The 20,282-nt window shown below is 37.4% G+C and overlaps 1 long non-coding RNA gene across 1 annotated transcript in view; it reads right to left on the reverse strand.

Moving 5' to 3' along the window:
• Nucleotides 1-20,282, reverse strand: part of LOC114673852 (uncharacterized) — a 456,306-nt gene that overhangs the window by 118,846 nt on the left and 317,178 nt on the right. The gene's annotated exons all lie outside the window — the stretch shown is intronic.

Here is a 20,282-nt window from a genome sequence, read left to right on the forward strand (position 1 = left end):
GATCTGGCCCCTTAGGTCTGTCTGGGTTTATCTTCCAACACTTTGGGCCCCATTCATGCACCACTGACATCACACTGGCCTCTTTGCAAGTGCTCAAAAACCTAATATTCTTTCTGCTTCAATGATGTGAAACTACTAATCTCTTACCTGGAGCATATCCTCAACATTCGCATCACTTCTGATATGGTCTGCCTCTGTGTCCCCACCCAAATTTCACCTGGAATTGTAATCCCCATAATCCCCATGTTTTGAGGGAGGGACGTAGTGGGACATGATTGGATCATGGGGATGGTTCCCCCATGCAGTTTTCATGATAGCGAGTGAGTTCTCACAAGATCTGATGGTTTTATTAGTTTTTGACAGTTCCTCCTTCACACACACTTTCCCTCTCTCTTTTGCCTGCTCCCATACCTGCTTCCCTTTCAAATTTTGCCATCAGTGCAAGTTTTCTGAGGTCTCCCCAGCCATGCAGCACTACTGTGAGTGTGTTAAACCTCTTTCCTTTATAAATTATCCAGTCTCAGGTATTTACTTATAGCAGTGTGAGAATACAACTTCCTTCCTTTCTTTGCATTTTGCTCAATGACTGCTTTCCCCACAGAGGCCTTCCCTGACTACCTTATCTAAAATAACTACACTACATGTACACACACCTCCAACAAGCATTCCTGATTCCCTTCCTCTGTTTATTTTTCTTCATGGTACTTTTTACCATTTGACCTTAGTTTATGTTTTTATTTTCTAATGGATTTATTGCTTGTCTCTCCTACTATGATGTAAAATGCATGAAAAAAGGGACTGTTTCCTTTTTCTTACTGCTACTTCTTCACTTATAGAACAGCATTTAACTCATAGTAAGTATTCTATAAAAAGCTTATTTAATTAATGTGGAATAATCAAGAGAGGCTGAACCAGAAGAATGAAGTGGATACATTCACCTATAATAGGAAAATAGGGCTAAACTCAATAAGATCAACATATTCAATGTTTTACCCAAGGATGGATGTGGTCAGCCTCAGGAATAAAATGGACAAAGCTCGCCCTCTTCAGTTAAAAACTCCAGGCAATACTCTAACATATATATAGCCCTTCTCTAGATCTTTTCATCATCTCTAATTTCTAAGCTGTTCTCAACACACTGAAGCCTACCCTCTCTTGTTGTCTTCCGTGATGTGTCCTACTGATGATCCTTGAGATCTCTTATAAGTTGACTGATACCTCTAAGCTCTTCATTGATTTTTTTTTTTTTAAAAAAGGAATATTTATAGACTCTAACTTACAGGTTGGTGGTCGGTGACAGAATGAAATGAGATAATATGTGCTAAATATTAGCACATTGTTGGCCAAAAGTCAACACTCAATAATGTTAGAAGCTAAGTATTACAATCTTCTCTTTTCTCCCCCTTCTCTCATGTAGTGAAAAATAGGATGTAGTTCAGTGTTTTTCTGACTACCTAATTAAAGCAACAATGAAAGTATTAACAATCATGCTAATCACAAATTATTGATCATATATTATGTGAAAGGGACAGATACATGATGTTTAAAATATCACCCAGAAAATACTTGAAGATTAGCATTATTAGCCTAATTTTATGATAAGTAAATTGAATGTTGGAGAAGTTTAGTTCCTTGTTCAAAGCTGTAAGTTGGTAATTAGACAAATAAGTATTTAAACATAACTGAAGATTCCATATTTCTTTTATTAAATTTAATAGGTAGCAACATTTCAAAAGAAAATCAGGATGCAGACGTTTGTACTATTTGAATGTTCAAAATTCTTTCACAATAGTTACTTTATTTAATAATACATCACCATATTGCCTTTCTCCACCGATAAATAAAATATGTAGTCAGAGTAGTTTAAATGTCTTAGCCATCTCTCTCCCCAGCTAAACCTTAGAAAGCGGCTAAACTTACAGAACCCAAAAGAAAAGTGAAAACAATGACTTGAGAGATAATATAAATTAGCTTACTGCAAAGAAGACTTTTTTTAATATCAAGAAGTGAATTAAAAACTGCAGCTCTTATATAACTTTGCTCCAATTTTATTAGATTGCTTGATCTTTTATATATATTAGATGACAGTAAGGCCTAAAGGAGTATACTGAGGGTACTAAATAAAAAAAAAAAAAACAGTCTGATAACGATTAACAGATGAATTTTCCTTTGCCTGAGCAGCTCTTACCTCCAAAGATCTCCCAAGTTGGCATCTCTTACTCCTTCCGCACATACCACATCCCTATCCCAATTTCATCACAGATGAGATAATTAGTATAACTAAAAGACAGGCCAAAAAAAATTATCCAATTGGAAAAATAGAAGGAATAATGTTAGAAAATACTAACCAAATGGTATAACGTGCATGTAATTGTAGACCTGGAATGGGAAAATTGGGAGAAAAGGACAGACAATATTTGAATTTAAAAACCTGAAAGTTTCCCAAATTTGGTGGAAAACATTAACTTATGGATCCAAAAACTAAATGAATTTCAAACATAATAAATACAAAGAAAACCACAGCTAGCGCAAGAGAGTCAAACTTCTAACATCACAAATAAAGAGAAAACCTTGAAATGAGACAAAAATAAAGGACCCCTTACATACAAGGGAACAATGACAAAAATGATGGGTGATGTCTCAGCAGAAATAATAGAGGCCAGAATAAATTTGAATGACAGTTAAAGTGCTGAAAATTAAACTATCAGCCCTAAATTCAATAGCCAAAAACCATATGCTTCAAAAATGAAGGCAAAACAGAAAAATTTTTGCATGAACAAACATGAGCCAAGTTCAACGCCATCAGACCTGCATTGTAAGAGAGACTAAAGAAAGTTTTCCAGACTGAGAGAAAATGACAAAAATTAAAATCTCAGATCCTCAGGAAGGAATAATGAGCACAAGCGATAGTAAATGTGTAATAAATATCCAACCAAAGAATTATTTAATGTAAGCATTGCTATATTGGATTTTAGAGTTTATCTCATACATAAATGTAAAATATATTTTAAAAATAGCAGAAGGGTAGATGTATATAAGTTTCTCATTTTGCAATTCTGTATTTTATGTAGAAAGACAATATTAACTCCAATTAAACTGTGATACATTAAGAAGACACACTGTAATCTCTAGTTACTACTAAAAATTATTAAAAGATAAGTCTGATAAGCTCTTCAAGAAATTATATAATTACTTCTTAAATTATTAGTACCAAATAAAGCAGCAAATAAGGAAGAGAAAAACAAAAAAAAAATAGGAAATAGAAAACACAGGTAATTAACTGGTAATCTATCTCTAATTTGCCATTAAGCACATTCAGTAAACCTTTTATTACAGATATTGTGTTTTTCTGTACTTCAACATACAATTAGTTCTTGTTTAAAGTCTTCATTTCTGTACTGATACCCCCCATCTGTTCACTCATTAGAATCTCTTTTCCTTTAAATTATTGATCATATTTAAAATAGTTGTCTTAAAGTCCCTGTTAATTCCAATATCTGGGTCATTCTAGGGTCTGATTTATTGACAATTTCTGCTCGTGGCTATATGACAAATTTCTCTTTTTCTTTGCATATCTAGTAACTTTTTATTTTTTCTAGGCAGGATTGAAGAGTTTCTGGGTTTTGAAAAATATTCTTATAAAAAGTGTTACTTTTTGCTCTAGAAGTCAGGTCAATTTCTGGCTGAATGCACTGAACTTGTGGAGGCTTAGTTTTATGTTCTATTGAATATGACTGAAAAGCCTGAGCTGTTCCCCAAGCCTTTCTATCTTATCAAGACTTTATCCTCAAGTCTATCTCTCTGTCATGGCAGTGGCAGAACCATCTGATGAAAATTTTTACTTTTCCACATATTGTTTTCCACCACACTTCTTGAAGTCTCTCCCATGCGTGCTTACTGGTCATCTTAACACTATAGAAGCTTGGCTTTGTAATTTGATAGCATATTGCAGTTTTGTCCCTTATGAATTATTCAGCACCATATTCTTTGGAATATAGTCTTTACTTCTAAGATGTGGTTTTCTTGAGGTTTCAATTTAAAGCCCTAAGTGTTTTCCAAGTCTCTCTATTTTGCTAGAACTCAAACTCCAAATTTTATATCTCTATGATACGCAGCTGTTGAAACTCTGAAAAATAGCTAGAGAGTTCTTCTAACGATCTCACAGTGTGAGATCACTGAAATCTCACCCTGTTTAAGGTAGAGGCCAGCAAGATTATATACAGGCATGAATGTTTCCCTGCCATAGGGAAACGAATCCCTCCTAGAATCTCTCCTTCCTGGGATCTCCCCAAACCAATTTCCAGGCACTCTAGCAATCTCAGACTCCATCCTCTGATCCTCAGGACAATGGGACTGTCATTTTCTGCTTGATCTCTATCTGCAATGCTACATGCAAACTTAAAAATTCCCTCAGAGGGATTAAAAAAATATAAATACAATTTCACCCAGTGTGATTATCTTCTTTCAGTGATGGAATCTCCTCTAGTTTCCTCCTCTTTTTCACCATTCTCCATTGCCTCAAATAGTTACCATTTGCATTTTATTTAAAGTTTTATACTCATTATCTACAGGCTTACTGGAAGCTACAGACCTGAGAATTCTTCAAATGCTCTATTTTGATCATCCCAATCTGTGCCAAGTTATCCCATTTTCTAGAGGAGATTTCCTACAGTTGCTTTTATTACATATTATCTGTAGCTTCAAGGGGCAACTCAATAAATTTTCTTACCTGGCACACTCCTAGGATAGTCACTTTCCATCAAAGCACTAATCATGGCCTGATTATTTTACAATATGGGGACTTTATTACCATTATTGAATTCATCTACTATACTTTCCCCCTTACTTTCTCTGCTTTAGTCACAGACACTTCTTATTCCTTAAACATAAAGGCAAATTACGTAGGCTTTTGAACTTAATCCATCTTCATAAAACAATCTTCTGCCAGATATCCCTGTGTTTTACCTTCTCACTTCATTTAGGTCTTTACTCAAATGTCACCTTCTCAGGAAGGCTTCCCTGACCTCCTATTTAAATTTCAACTTCTTCATGATTCCCTGTTTTTTTCTTTCCTTATATTTATTGCTATACACATAGCATAGATTTGTTACACACATAGATTTGTTATTGACTTGCCATGGAAAGTGGTGCAGGAAACAGTACCCCAAAATATGGCACCTTCAAAACTGAGAAAACAGCAGAAATAGGAAGGCCACTCTAACCTTCTGTATCTCCTTTCTCCCCTGAAGCAGACCATAGAAAGTAGAACTGCCCCATCACTTCTTCCCTGCAGCAGTAGAAACCTGGAAGGTCACTCTCTGACCTTCTCCCTTTCTTCTTCTCTAAAGACCCTCATGTGACAGGTGTCCTGCCATGAAGAAAGAAATGTCACACAGAAACAGAGGGGAATCTGAGCAAACAGGCCTTACTCAGTTCCCCCTAGTTTATTACCATTAGATCATGCCCTTTGTCCTCAAAGTGTACTTCTCTTCACTCTTTCTCAAACCTAAGTTTGATACCAAACCTTATCAATCCTAAGTTGTAAAAACTTTCTGCATTTCTTTGGGTCCTCATTTCTAAAGGTTCCCATATCATGTAAACATTTATTAAATAAATTTGTGTGCTTTTTGCTTGTTAATCTATCTTTTGTTATGATGGTCTCAGCCATGAACTTTACAATGGGTGAGAAAAATATATTATGTTTTCTCCCCTACACATGTTTGTCTTATCTGTACTCCCACTAGAATGTAAATTCCATGAGGGGAGGGGTTTGGGCCCATTTTGCTCACTGTTTTTCCCCATTCTGGTTTTCCCCTGGCACTGAGTGCAAAACAAATGAACAAATACAATGTAATTTAGTTTTCTCTCTGACTTATTGAATATCTTCCTTTTTAGATTTCTATATTACTTTGTCACCCTGTCTCATCTGGTAACATGAAATTTTCATCTGTTTTCCTAGTTTCCTTTAGTAAGTGGTTAAGATTGAGACTATCTCCTTTTTATATAGGTCTAGTTTGTCTATTAAGATTGCAAGTCTCCCATTAAGTAAGTAGGTCTTTTCTTTCATTTCTTGATATTTTCCCTATCTAGCTTCTGCTATTTGCAAAACATTATATTTCTGTACTGTTTCTGTAGTAAATCAAAGTAAACTTTCAGGATGTAGCAGAAAATATGTATGTACGGAAAACCAGATAAACATGATATGCAAACTGAATTACTTTGGGACAACAAACAAAAGCAGATTAAAATGTATTAAACAGAAATGAAACAGTTAAAAATTTTTACGTTAGAGCCAGACTATTTGCATTCATATCCCAATTCATCTGCCTACTAGTTCTGTGATTTGGGGGAAGTTACTTAATTCCCCTACCCTCTTTCTTTGAGAGCAGGTTTTGCCTGGCCTTCCAGTGGCACAATCACGGCTCACTGTAGCCTTGACCTCCCAGGCTCAAGTAATCGTCCCTCCTCAGACTCCCAGGTAGCTGGGAGTACAGGCACACCAACACATCTGGCTAATTTTTAAATATTTTTTGTAGAGTTGGAGCTTCACTATGTTGCCCTGGTTGGTCTTGAACTCCTGGCCTATTGGAGCTTCACTATGTTGCCCTGGTTGGTCCTGAACTCCTGGCCTAAAGCGATACTCCCATCTAGGTCTTCCAAAGTGCTGGCATTACAAGTGTGAGCCACTGCACCTTGCCACTTAAGCCCTTTGAACCACAGTTTCTTCATCTATAAAAATGGAAATAAAAACTATAATGATATCTACTTCATAGGGTTGTCATCTAGCTTGAATTCATGTAAAATACTGAGAATAGTGACAGACAGATGAACACTAAATACATGCTAGTTATCATTAAATAGCCTAGAATTACGTGTCTCATAAATGACCAAGTCATGGGATGTGGGTCTGATTCAGCATTTAGGTAGCAGAAAGAGTGTTTGGAAAGCTTCCACTACCAGTACTGTCTGAGACCCTTACAAAAGAGTTATGTTGTTTATTTGCAAAGAGAACCCCATTAGGAGAGTTGAATTAAAACAGAGAAAGCAAATAAAGGCTTAAAGATGAGATGTACAGGAGCAATTGGTGAAGTATTTTAGGAGGAATTGCAAAACTTATAGTAGCCCTAGCCAGAGCAATCAGATAAGAGAAAGAACTAAAGTGCTTCCAGATCAGTAAAGAGGCAGTCGAACTGTCATTTCAACTCATGATATGATCATATACCTAGAAAATCCTAAAGACTTCTCCAAAAAGCTTCTAGGTTGGATAAATGCATTTAGTAAAGCTTCAAGATACAAAATCAGTGTAAGCATATCGGTAGCACTGCTATACACAAACAATGACCAAGGTGAGAAACAAATCAAGAACTAAATCCCTTTTACAACAGTTGCAAAAAATTAAAATAAAATCCTAAGAATATACCTAACTATTGAGAAGAAAGATCTCTACAAGAAAAACTACAAAACACTGCTGAAAGAAATCATAGAAATTACAAACAAATGGAAACACATCCCACACTCATGAATGGGTAGAATCAATATTGTGAAAATGACCATACTGCCAAAAGCAATCTATAAACTCAGCGCAATTCCCATCAAAATACCATCATCATTCTTCACAGAACTGGAAAAAAAAAATTCTAAAATTCATATGGAACCGAAAAAGAGCCCATGTAGCTAAAGCAAGAGTATGCAAAAAGAACAAACCTAGAGGCATCACATTACCTGACTTCAAACTATAGTGCAAGGTTATAGTTACCAAAACAGCATGGTACTGGTATAAAAATAGGTGTATATACCAACGTAACAGAACAGAGAACCCAGAAGTAAAGCCAAATACTTACAGCCATCATCAGATCTTCAACAAAGCAAACAAAAACATAAAGTGGGGAAAGCACACCCTATTCAACAAATGGTGCTGGGATAATTGGCAAACCACACGTAGAAGAATGAAGCTGGATTCTCATTTGTCACCTTATGCAAAAATCAACTCAAGATGGATCAAAGACTAGAATCTAAGACCTGAAACCATACAAATTCTAGAAGATAACATTGTAAAAACCCTTCTAGACATTGGCTTGGGTAAAGAGCTCATGATCAAGCACCCAAAAGCAAACACAAATAAATAAATAAATAGGATCTAATTAAACTAAAAATCATCTGCACAGAAAAAAAAAAAAAAAAAAAAAAACCCAGCAGAGTAAATAGGCAACCCACAGAATGAGAGTTAATATTCACATGCTCTGTACCTAACAAAGGACTAATATCCAGAATCCACAAAGAACTCAAACAAATCAGCAAGAAAAAATAAATAATCACATCAAAAAGTGAGCAAAGAACATAAATAGACAATTCTCAAAAGAAGATATACGATGAATATATGAAAAAAATGCTCAGCATCACTAATTATCAGGGAAATACAAATTAAAACCACAATTAGATACCACCTCACTCCTGCAAGAATGTCCATAATTTTTTAAAACATAAAAAAAATTAGATGTTGGCATGGATGTGATGAAAAGGGAGCACTTTTGCACTGCTGGTGGGGATGTAAACTAATACAACCACTATGGAGAACAGTATGGAGATTTCTTAAAGAACTAAAAGTAAAACTACCATTTGATCCAGCAATCCGACTACTGGGTACCTACCCAGAGGAAAAGAAATCATTATATGAAAAAGACGCTGCACACCCATGTCTGTTGCACCACAATTCACAATTGCAAAAACGTGGAATCAGCCTAAATGCTCATCAGCCAATGAGTGGATAAGGAAAATGTGATATGTATATAAAATGGAATACTACTCAGCCACAAAAGGGAATGAAATAATGGCATTCACAGTAATGTGAATAGAGTTTGAGACCATTATTCTAAGTGATTTAACTCAGGAATGGAACACCAAACATTGTATATTCTCATTTATAAGTGGGAACTAAACTATGAGGACACAAAAGCATAAGAATGATATAATAGACTTTGGGGATTCTTGGGGAAGGGTGAAAGGGGATGAGGGATAAAATACTAGACATTGAGTGCAGTGTGAAGGGTGCACCAAAATCTCAGACATTACTACTAAAGAATTTATGCATGTAACCAAACACCATCTGTTCCCCAAAAACTGTTGAAATAATTTTAAAATAATTAAAAATTAAATTTAAAAAACTTACAGTAAATTACCTTGAACTGAGAAACAAGGTAAAGTGGGAAAGTAAAGGAAGCTGACTGGAGTGGTCAAATAAATTGACATTGATTCTCAATTTCAGAAGCTCTATACATCTTAAAGTGCTAAGACTGTTCCCAAGTAATGGAAACACCAGCATACTTCTGAGATATTGTGGGTTCAATTCCACATCAATAAAGCAAAAGTTCAGACCACAGCAATAAAGCAAATGTCATGAAAAAAATGAGTCTCACAGATTTTTTTGGCTTCCCAGTGTATATAAAAGTTGCATTTACACTATACTACAGTTGATTAAGTATCCAATTGCGTTATGTCTAAAAAGATAATGCACATACCTTAATTTAAAATACCTTAACACTAAAAAAAAGATGCTACCAATCATCTGAGCCCTTAGAGAGTCATAATCCTTTTGCAGGTGGAGGGTCTTGTCTAGATGTGGATGGCTGCTGACTGATCAGGGTGGTGGTTGCTGAAAGCTGGAGTGGCTGTGGCAATTTCTTTTTTCTTTTTTTAGGCAGGGTCTCACTATCTTGCCTAGGTTGGAATGCAGTGGTGTGATCATGGCTCACTGCAGCCTTAAACTCCTGGCTTCAAGTGATCCTCCCACCTTAGCCTCCCAAATAGGTACACATCACCATGTTGGGCTAACTTATTTTTAATTTTGTGGGGGATAGAGATGAGGTCTTGATATGTTGCCCAGGCTGGCAATTTTTAAAAATAGACATGAAGTATGCTGCATCCATCGATTCTTCCTTCCATGAAAGATTTCTCTGTAGTATGTGATATTGTTTGATAGCATTTTCTCAACAGTAGAACTTATTTCAAAATTGAATTCAATCTTCTCAAACCCTGCCACTACTTTCTATCAACTAAGTATGTACTAGTCTAAATCCTTTGTTGTCATCAACAGTGTTCACAGCCTCTTCACCAGAAGTAGATCCCATCTCAAGAAAACGTTTTTCTTTTCTCATCCATAAGAAGCAATTCCTCATCCATTCAAGTTTGATCATTAGTTTGCAGCAATTCAGTCACATCTTCAGCTTCCACTTCTGATTCTAGTTCTCTCACTATTTCCACATCTGTAGTGACTTCCTCTACTGAAGGAAGTCTTGAGCCCTTTGAAGGAATCCATGAGGATTGGAATCAACTTCTTCCAAATTTCTGCTCATATTGAGATTTTTACCTCCTTCCACAAATCACAAATGCCCTTAATGACATCTAGGATGGTGGATCCTTTCCAGAAGGTTTTTAATTTGCTTTGCTTTTCTCAGATCCACCAGAGAAATTACTATCTATGGCCGCTATAGCCTTACACAATGTATTTTTTCAATAGTTATATTTGAAAGTAAAAATTACTCCTTGATCCATGAACTACAGAATGGACGTTGTGTTAGCTGGCATGAAAACAACACTCATCTCCTGTATTGCTCCATCAGAGCTCTGGAATGACCAGCTGTATTTCAATGATCAGTAATATTTTGAAAGAAATCTTTTTTTCTGAGTGGTGGGTCTCAACAGTAGGATTAAAATATTCAATTAACCATGCTATAAGCAGATAGGCTGTCATCCAGGCTTTTCAGTTCCATTGATAAAGCACAGGCAGAGACAATGTAGCAAAATTCTAAAGGAACCTAGTATTTTCCAAGTGGTAAATAAGCTATGGTGGTTAAAGTCACCCACTGTAGTAGGACTAACAAGAGTCAGCCTGCCCTTTGACACTTTGAAGCCAGGTATTGACTTCTCCTTTCCAGCTATGAAAGGTCTAGAGGGCATCTTTTTCCAAAACAAGGCTTTTTGTCTACACTGAAAATGTGCTGTTTAGAGTAGTCACTTTCATTAATGGTCTCGGCTAGATCTTCTGAATAACTGGCTACAGTTTCTCCATCAGCACTTTCTGCTTCCTTTTGTACTTTCACGTTATGGAGGTGGATTCTTTCTTTAAACCTCATAAACCAACCTCTGTTACCTTCAAACTCTTCTTCTGCAGCTTTCTTACCTCTCTCAGCTTTCATATAATTGAAGAGAGTGAAGAACTTTGTCTGGATTAGTCTTTGGCCTAAGAGAATGCTGAAGCTGCTTTGATACAGACCACTCAGACTTTCTCCAAATCAGCAATAAGGCTGTTCTACTTTCTTATCATTCTTGTGTTCCCTGGAGCAGCACTTTTCATTTCCTTTACATTCTCAATGTGGGCCCAACTGTGTGAGGCCAGAAACCTAACTTTTGGCCTATCTCAATTTTTGACATGCCTCCCTCAATATACTTAATTATTTCTGGCTTTTGCTTTAAAGTGAGAGACATGCAACTCTTCTTCTACCCCAATACTCAAAATCCACTGTAGGGGTATTTGGTGACCTAATTTCAATATTGTTGTATCTCAGGGGATAGAAAAGCCCAAGAAAAGGGAGAGAGGTGGGGAAATGCCTGGTCATTGGAGAACTCAGAACACACATAGTATTTATCAATTAAGTTCACTGGCTTATATGGGTGTGATTTGTGGCACCTCAAAACAATCATGATAGTGACATCAAAGATCACTGATCACAGCTCACCATTACAGATATAATAATAATGAAAAATCTGAAACATTGTGAGAATTACCAAAATGTGATACAGATACAGAAAGAGAACACATATAGCTGGAAAAAAAAAAAATCATGCTGACGGACTTGCTGTATGTAGGGTTGCCACAAACTTAAATTAGTAAAAAAAAAAAAAAAAAAAATGTAATCTCTGTGGAGTACAATAAGACGAGGTGTGCCCGTACTTAACATTCAGGGATCCATTCACATAGTAAACTACTTCTGATGAAAGAAACAAAAGAGGTGGCAATTTGAGGCGAAAGTTACCACAAAGGTGAAGGTGTCGAGACAAATGAGTCAAGGGCAGATGGGTGTTAATGAATTACCTAAATGCGAAAGTTAGGAGGACAAAAGTTGTACTTAAAAATTTACGAGGTCAATTAGAAGTAAAAGAAACAAAACCATCTCAGAAATCTTAAGGCATGACTGCAAACACTAAATATTTGACAAATAGACTAAAACGAGGGGCTTAATTTTATGAATCACTGCAGTTCAAGGCTTCTGGAAAATAGGTATACTTAATTTTTTATATCAAACCACAAACCTTTTTCCACCATTCCTTCCACATTTCCTATCATCCTTTGCCCTAAAATCCCCAAGATCTTCATGCTGCTTTACTTCTCTACAGCAGGGGTTGCCCACCCTGGAGGGGTCCGTGGCCTGTTAGGACTTGGCTGCACAGCAAGAGGTAAGCTATGCCTCCTGTCAGATCAGCAACAGCGTTAGATTCACGTGGGAGCATGAACTCTATTGTGAACTGCGTGTGTGAGGGATCTAGGTTGCATGCTTCTTATGAGAAGCTAATGATAAATGTAATGTTCTTGAATAATTCTGAAACCATCCCCTCTGCCAGCCCGTCTATGGAAAATTGTCTTCCATGAAACCAGTCTGTGGTGCCAAGAAGGTTGGGGACCACTGCTCTATAGGACATCCTGCTGACACCCAGAAAAGTTCCACAAGTTTATTTTCCCTCTCCATCTCTCCCAATATAAGATCTTGATCTCACTAGATAGTAAGAGGATAGTAGCAGGTAAACAAATGCTCCCTAAGCTAAGCTCCCTGTATGTGTCAGTACCTAAGAATGGTCTCCAGTATTGACAGCTACATGAGAATCAACAGAAAGAGTAAACTAAGTCTTCCTAAGTAAGATCTCCCACTCTCATATAAGACCACACAGGCCCTTATGTGATAAGATCAGTCAGACACTAAGGCAATCCTGAGCATTTTGGTATCCAAATAGGCTTTTTTAGGAAGCAAGTGTTAGAGATCCATTTCTCTAACCTTCTAACTCGATCACTTTGTAAAATATAAGCATTATCCAAATGGCAGTTGTATTCACAGATGTAGGCCTGCACTATGTTTCTGGGGAAAATCCAAGAATTTGAAATTTCTCTGCATTTTTAATGTTACTGAATATTTCCTATAGTAGAAAATTTCATTTAATGTATACAGATAAAATTTGGGTTTAATAAAAGTGGGTGAGGTATTACTCCATGTTGTAGGGGAGAAAAAGTAATCTCTTCCTCAGCCTTTGCAAGATGCATGGCTGTCATTCCTATAATATAAGAGAGATTAACAAGAAAGAAAGACAAGAAATTGATTAACCAAAGTTCTACGTGACATAGGAGCTGTCAGAAATTAAGTCAGAAACACCCAGGGAAGACTGCAGTTTTATGCTTCAGTTTGATGAACACTGGACAGTGATGTATGTAGAAGTGTGATTGGACAAAGTTGGTATGGTATAAACAAACTGGGAGGAACTTTGCAATTTCTGTTTGTTCATATTTTTCTGTGTGTCTTTTTGTCTTCATTCCCTTCCTCTGGGTATAGGGCAGGGCACATGTCACAAAAGGATCCTCAGGGGAGAAGGGAAGGAAAATTATTTTCATGTCCCCATGCACAAAGGCAGAGGAGGTTAGTGACCTTCTGCTCAGACCTACATGTCAGACTTTGGGATACAGTGTTCTGAGCCCTGACACTAGACTGCACACATTGTGTTGCACAAAGAGATTAAGGCTTAGACAGTTTAACCTCTACTCACACAGCTCCTAAGTCATGGAACCAGACTTTCTGGGTCTTGGGATTCCTGTCCAGGCACTTTACATACCTCTCACTGGTGTCTCTAAAGATGTTTTTGAGGGTGGTCAGGCAGAAACTCCAAAAGGCACATCTTTTAAGGACTAAGATTTGTGTACTCTCAGCTGTGGGAACACTGCCCCCTGAGTCGTCTGAGGACTCAGCCTATGCCCTCCCTGAGCTGTGTCTCATTGACAGGTTTTATTCTTCCCAGGGTACCCTCTCATTACAAACCCCAACTAACTGCCAGGAGGTAGAACTGGACTAAGAAACCTACGATCTTCTTTGTGCCTCTTCAAAATAAGGATTAAGGCAACGTTTCATTACCATTTTCTTATATGCAAGTTTCATCCTACCTCAGCACCACTTAAAACTCTCTCTAACTTGTACTCTTTCCTTCAAGCAGGTCACATCACTCTCACTCTGTAAACAGAGGTTTTATAATAATAAAACGTACCAATCTCACATAAATATGCATGAAAACTGCCACTGTTCCACAACATCTGGTGCACACATCTGCCTTAAATTTCTCTTCTAGAAATTAGCATCAGAGCTCCTCTCTCCCTTGCATTCTGACTTAATGACAGACTTGCAAATTATTAAGGAAACAAATTATATAACACTTCAAGTAGCTAGTGTGACAGGATCTGAAACATTCTAGGCGTGTATGTATCTGTTTTACTTCATTTCTTCTTTGGAGAATAATTTCTATTGTGACTCCTTTAAGTTTTTGGCAATTAGTTAGCTGGGAAACACATTTTCTGGAGTATCCTCAATTTTTAAGCTAAGTTTCAGGAATAGAATCAGAAATACTATGTCTTCTCTGGAGAAGATGTCATATGCCCCATGTGCTCTTGGTGACACTCAGATGCTTATGCTTTGGCCCAGAGAATTTACCCTTTCCACTGTCTGCTTTGCCACAGCCTTTGAGCAGGTGAAGGTCAAGCTCTGATTTCCTTGTTTTTGTACATTAGGTCCAGGCTTTCAGGAAGCTCTGAAAAAAACGCTAGAGAAAGCTCTCTGACGACCAAAATTAGTCTGCCACCCAAAATAACATGCTCTCTGTCACCCCTTGCCATAATGCAGCGGTGTTAGGGGAAGGTTAAAGGAAGAGAGAGTGGGAGGGGACGGGAGCTTGGGGCAGCTGAAACAAAAGCTATAATGTCTCTGGATTTGCTTATTTGACGCTAACCTTACCTGCCACTAGCTTCAAATTGGACATGCCATTTGAGTAACATAATGACTAGTTACCAACCCACTCCAAACACTGATTCTGAGGAAGGCGTACTTTCTTTTTATCTTTCTGCCCTTCAGCATATGTAAGCTTTCTTAAAGAGACGTCCAGTCTGGTGGCATACCTTTAACCATCCGTACGCCAATCATCCTCCGGTTCCTACCAGATGCCCCTGAAATAGACCACTGCCCACAACCTGGCAGACTGGAGAGGCTGACGACTGTGACAATTATAAGAGGCTAATTAGCACACCAGAACGGTGGTAACCTTGCCTTTCCTGTGCAGTCACCGTGCAGAGTTTGCTCCAGAAATTTCTCCACAGCAATGTTACAGGCTGTTCTTTTCCACCCTCAGAGGTGAAAACAAAATAGAAACTAAAATTGGAGTGTGCAGAGCCATCTGGATCAGATGTGGCACAGACAAGAAGGCCTGGCAACTATTCCCATCCTTGTCATGTAAAGACAGCTACCAGAGCCCAGAAAGCAAGTTCTATCAAAGTGGATAGAGGTGATAAAGATGATCCTACACTATAATTTCTCCATCAAAAAGACCTCCACTAAAAACCCCTAAAAGCACTCAGCACTTCTCTTTTCCTGGTTCTATGCCACTTTGTTGAACAAGTCACAGTGAAACTTCTTATACGTCTTTCTAGTAGGAGCTCTAGAAGAATCTCCCAGAAAAAGTTGCTGTGCAAGTTTTTCTTCTTTAAAAACTAGAAAAAGAACATTTAACACCATTTAACACCACAATACTTCACTTCTGGGCTCCTGAAACCAACTTGATATCGTGGGAAAAACTTATGCTTGGAAAGGTCTAAGTCCCAGATCAGCCTCTTCTGTTGTGTGTTCTTGAGCAAATCACTTGCTCCATCTGAATTTCAGTTCCCTCATCTGCAGAATGGGCATAATAATACTGATGCCTGCCTCACTCAAACAACACAATCAATGAAATAAAGCAGGTGGAAGTACCCGATGCTCCCAGCCACTCCATATGTAAGTTGGTCGCTATTGTTTTAAATGAAAACATTTTATTTTTCTGATGGAAAATTGTATTTGCTTATCCTAAAACTTTTCAGAAAACATAGGAAAATAGAACAGGGTAGAAATGGTTTCTCTTTTCAAAGGGATAACCACTAACAACATTGTGATATTTTCCCTTCCAGTCTTCCTTTAAGCACACACTCCCACTTTACAAAAATGGTGTCATACTATGCCAGTTGTTTGTGAAATGCAATTTTTATTTAATGTAATGTGAAAAAATGTAAGTTATTATTTTACTATGAAAAGGAAAGTAACCCAGATGCAAACTGAAGATAGCACAAATCTACCCAGCATATGGCATTTCCCCACTGTGTCAAAGTGAATTATTCATAAGCATTTGTCAGAAATATCCAACATTACTGCGCTATTCTAGAACAACAGGGTACCAATTCTGAAGCAGAGATGGCCACATGTTCAATAAAACCTGTTTTGTTTCCCTCCTGGGCATATGGCAAAGCTATATTTGCTAGTCCCCCTTGCATTTAGATGTGGTCATATGACTGAGTTTTGGCCAATAGAACCTGAGTAAAAGGACTCTGTGTCAATCCCAGATGAAGTGGTGAAGAAGAGGCTGTGCCTTTGCTGCGGATTCTCTCATCCTCTGCTAATTGAATGAAAGAAGCCTACAAATCTGGGTCCTGGAGCAACCACGATGTAGACCACGTGCCAAGCACACATGGGTCTCGACATGACTAAGACATAGACATCTACTAGGCTACTGACTTTCAGAAATTTAGATTCCAACAGCTATTTTTACTTGCCCTAATGAATGACACTTTTAATATACTTCCAAGTAATATGCATAGAGTTGAAACTTGGAGTACATCCAGAACTTTCCTGACATGTGGGCAAAGCTGAAAATCATTGAGTGTTTTAATTTCAGAAACACAGAGAACGAATCTCCCCTAGTCACTTACTTACTACAAATAAGTCTCTCCCTATTCCCTTATTAAAAATTTCTAAATTGCTGTTCCTAGAGACAAAGCCTTCTTTCTATATGTCAAATTAAGACTAAAAATGTAAATAGCCCTGAGAGAGAGAACATATTCATTCTACTCTAAGGTGTGAAAAGGGATATTATTTTTACAGCTAAAATGCAGGGTGAGGTGGAACAAAGCAGAGAAATAAGAAGAATCCAAAAGGAAGGGGGAAGTAATACAGAGAAAAAAAGAAAAGCTACCAAAATGCATTGTTAAAAGTTCCAGTATTTCCAAGTTTTGTCTGAGATTGATCATATGAAGCATGTACATTGAAGACACATTGCCTAGTTTAAAGAATAGTAAAGACCATAAATAAAGAAGGGTTAATGTCAGAAACTGTGAAGAGCAGCCTAACAAGTTAGCCTGCCGTGGTATTTTGTGGAAGCTGGCAGAAGACAGAAGGCTCCTAGATCAGAGACAAAGGACTATTCCCAGAGCCCAGCAAATGACATGAACTTTGTATCTCTCTTGTTTACCCTTGCATCCTAGTGCCCATGGGAATGATGTGAAGGCAGGCCAGGTCAGTGCTGTACACCCAGTGGGCTCTGTGTTCCAGCTGAGGAAGCCAGATCTTGAGAAACCCTGATATTTTATAATGGACTGTAAGCAAACCTGACGGACATTTTGTCCTGGAAAACGACATTACCTTTATTACACCAGACTAAGTTTGTCCAACCTGCAGCCCACAGGCCACATGTGGCCCAGGACGCTTTGAACCAGTCTCAATACAAATTCATAAACTTTCTTAAAACACTGAGTTTGTTTTGCGATTTTTTTTTTAGCTCATCAGCTATCATTAATGTTAGTGTGTTTTATGTGTGGCCCAAGACAATTCTTTTTCTGGCGTAACCCAGGGAAGCCAAAAGATTGGACACCCCTGTAACTAGTAAAAACATTAAAAACATTAATGTAAAAACATTAAAAACATGTTTTACATTAAAACATCTTCCATCTGCTCCAGAGAGGGACAATTCTATTTTTCAAGGTTGTTTGCTATATAATAATCCTTGGAAAGTTAGCCTAGATCAAAGTACATATTCTCTTAAGACATGCAAAATCGTGAGAGATCTATGGAGTATTGTCTCCAAGCGGTTAATTTCAACACATACATTTAGCTGTTAAATGCTTACCACTTCAAAATTGAAACACAGTCTAGTATGTTGATGGCTTTAAATAAAGATGTTTATATAACTACAAAAAAGATAAATTAAAATATGCCATGGAGATAGCATATGGCTAAAAGCAAAGTTTTGGAATGAGACACTCTTAAAATTGAGCCGTATTTCCATCATCTAGTACTTATGTGACTTCGGGAAAGTTGCTTGATTTCTTTCCATTTTAATTTTTTCATCAGTAAATTGAAATAATACAAATCTCAAATATTACAAGAATCTTAAATGGTATCCCATAAATAAAGCAGATCAGAATATAGCATATAGTTAGGTCTCAGAATTTGGTGCCGATTATTATTACTTAATCTCTGAGTAAGTCATAAACAAATATTCCTTAAACACTTATTATTTGGTTTACATTGTATTAAAGACAGTGTTAGTGATAATGGAAAAAAATGTAAGAGAGTCTCCATTCTCAAAGAACAAATTACACTATAACAATGGAAACAAAAGTAGCACAGACAAAATTTTATGGATATAGCACCATATAAAATTAGTAGTACCATATAAAATTAGTACCATATAAAATTGCTAGAATATACGTTCCACGGAGGTAGGAACTTTTTCTCTAGCTCCTTAATAGCATTCAGCACGTAGTAGGCTTTCAATAAAATTGTTGAAATGATATTGAATAAAATGATTAGAGAGTGACTCCTTATTAAGCTGTAAATCACTGTGAACTAGAATAGCCAGGGAAGGCTTAGTGAAGAAAATGGGACTTGGGCCGTGTTCTCTGAAGTTTTCATGAAAGAGGAAATGTGAAAAATGACAGTATCTTTTCAGCCCACAATGGCAAACAGAGGGCTTCTTGCAGCAAAAATGGAAGTTATCATTTTAGCAAGTTGTACCCATGCTCAGTTCAGCAGAGCAGGGCAGCACGCTGGCTATACCACCTGCTTACAGGATGAGTGTGCTGCGGCTGCTGGCGAAGAAGAGGAGACACAGCAGGGAGGTCAGCTTGGACAAAGTCTCTGCCTGGAAGGGAGGGTGGATGGTCTCAGGAGGTTGTCTGGATGTGTACATGAAGCAAGATTTTGGAGAATTTTTAACACCATTATTGAAGTATAACCTGCATACTATAAAATGCACCAACTTTTGCTTTATAGATTTAAAAGTACACTTTATATTTAAAGTATAATTTGTATGATTAATACTTTAAGTATAAAGTTTGGTGAGTTTTAGGAAATGTACACAGCTGTGCAAATATTCCCATAACCCAGTTTTAGAACATTTATATCTACCCCAAAATATTTCCTGAGGCCTTTTTTTTTTTCCATTCAGTCCTTGATACCCACCCCAGGCAAACAACTAATCTGTTTCTGTCTCTGCAGTTTTGCCTTTTCTCGATATTGTACATAGATTCACATGACATATGTGGTTTGTGAGTGGCTTCTTTCGTTTGGCACGGCATTTTTCAGGTATTCCCATGTTGCAGCTTGTATCGGCAGTTCGTTCCTTTATCTACTCAGTAGTATTATACTGTATGTCTATACTGTATTTCTTTATCAAACAAAATACATGATTGGATTATTTCCCATTTACATAAAAATCTGTCACCCTTATCCCCAAATTCAGATTTTTGCCTCCAGATCCTCAGAGAGCACCTGTCCTGGCAGCAAAGCTGCTGACTTTGTGCTCAATATCATCTTGAAAATCTTCCCTTTCCACCTTAAGGACTAGGAGGTAAGAAGGGCTTCCTAGGCAAGGTCATCTGTCCTTTCTTAGAGGTCTATCAGTTTTTCAAAAACAAATGCTTCAACTTTTCTGCCCTGGTCAATTTCCAGTGCCAGAAAATGGTTGGTTTTGACAGTTTTGACAGTTCTATCAGAAGAATCACCAACCTCTTTATGCCACTTTAACTGGAAATTCCTTTCTTCTAAAGGATCTTGAAGGTCAAGATACAAAGTTTGATTCTCTGAGGATTAACAGGAAACCATTGTACTGAGTTTCAGAGCGAAACAACCTATGTGTTACTTTAGCGACGTCAGCATGGGGCATAATCTGCAGTCAGTTGGAGG

Source organism: Macaca mulatta, chromosome 18 (assembly GCF_049350105.2).
Source record: "Macaca mulatta isolate MMU2019108-1 chromosome 18, T2T-MMU8v2.0, whole genome shotgun sequence".
Lineage (NCBI taxonomy): Eukaryota > Metazoa > Chordata > Mammalia > Primates > Cercopithecidae > Macaca > Macaca mulatta.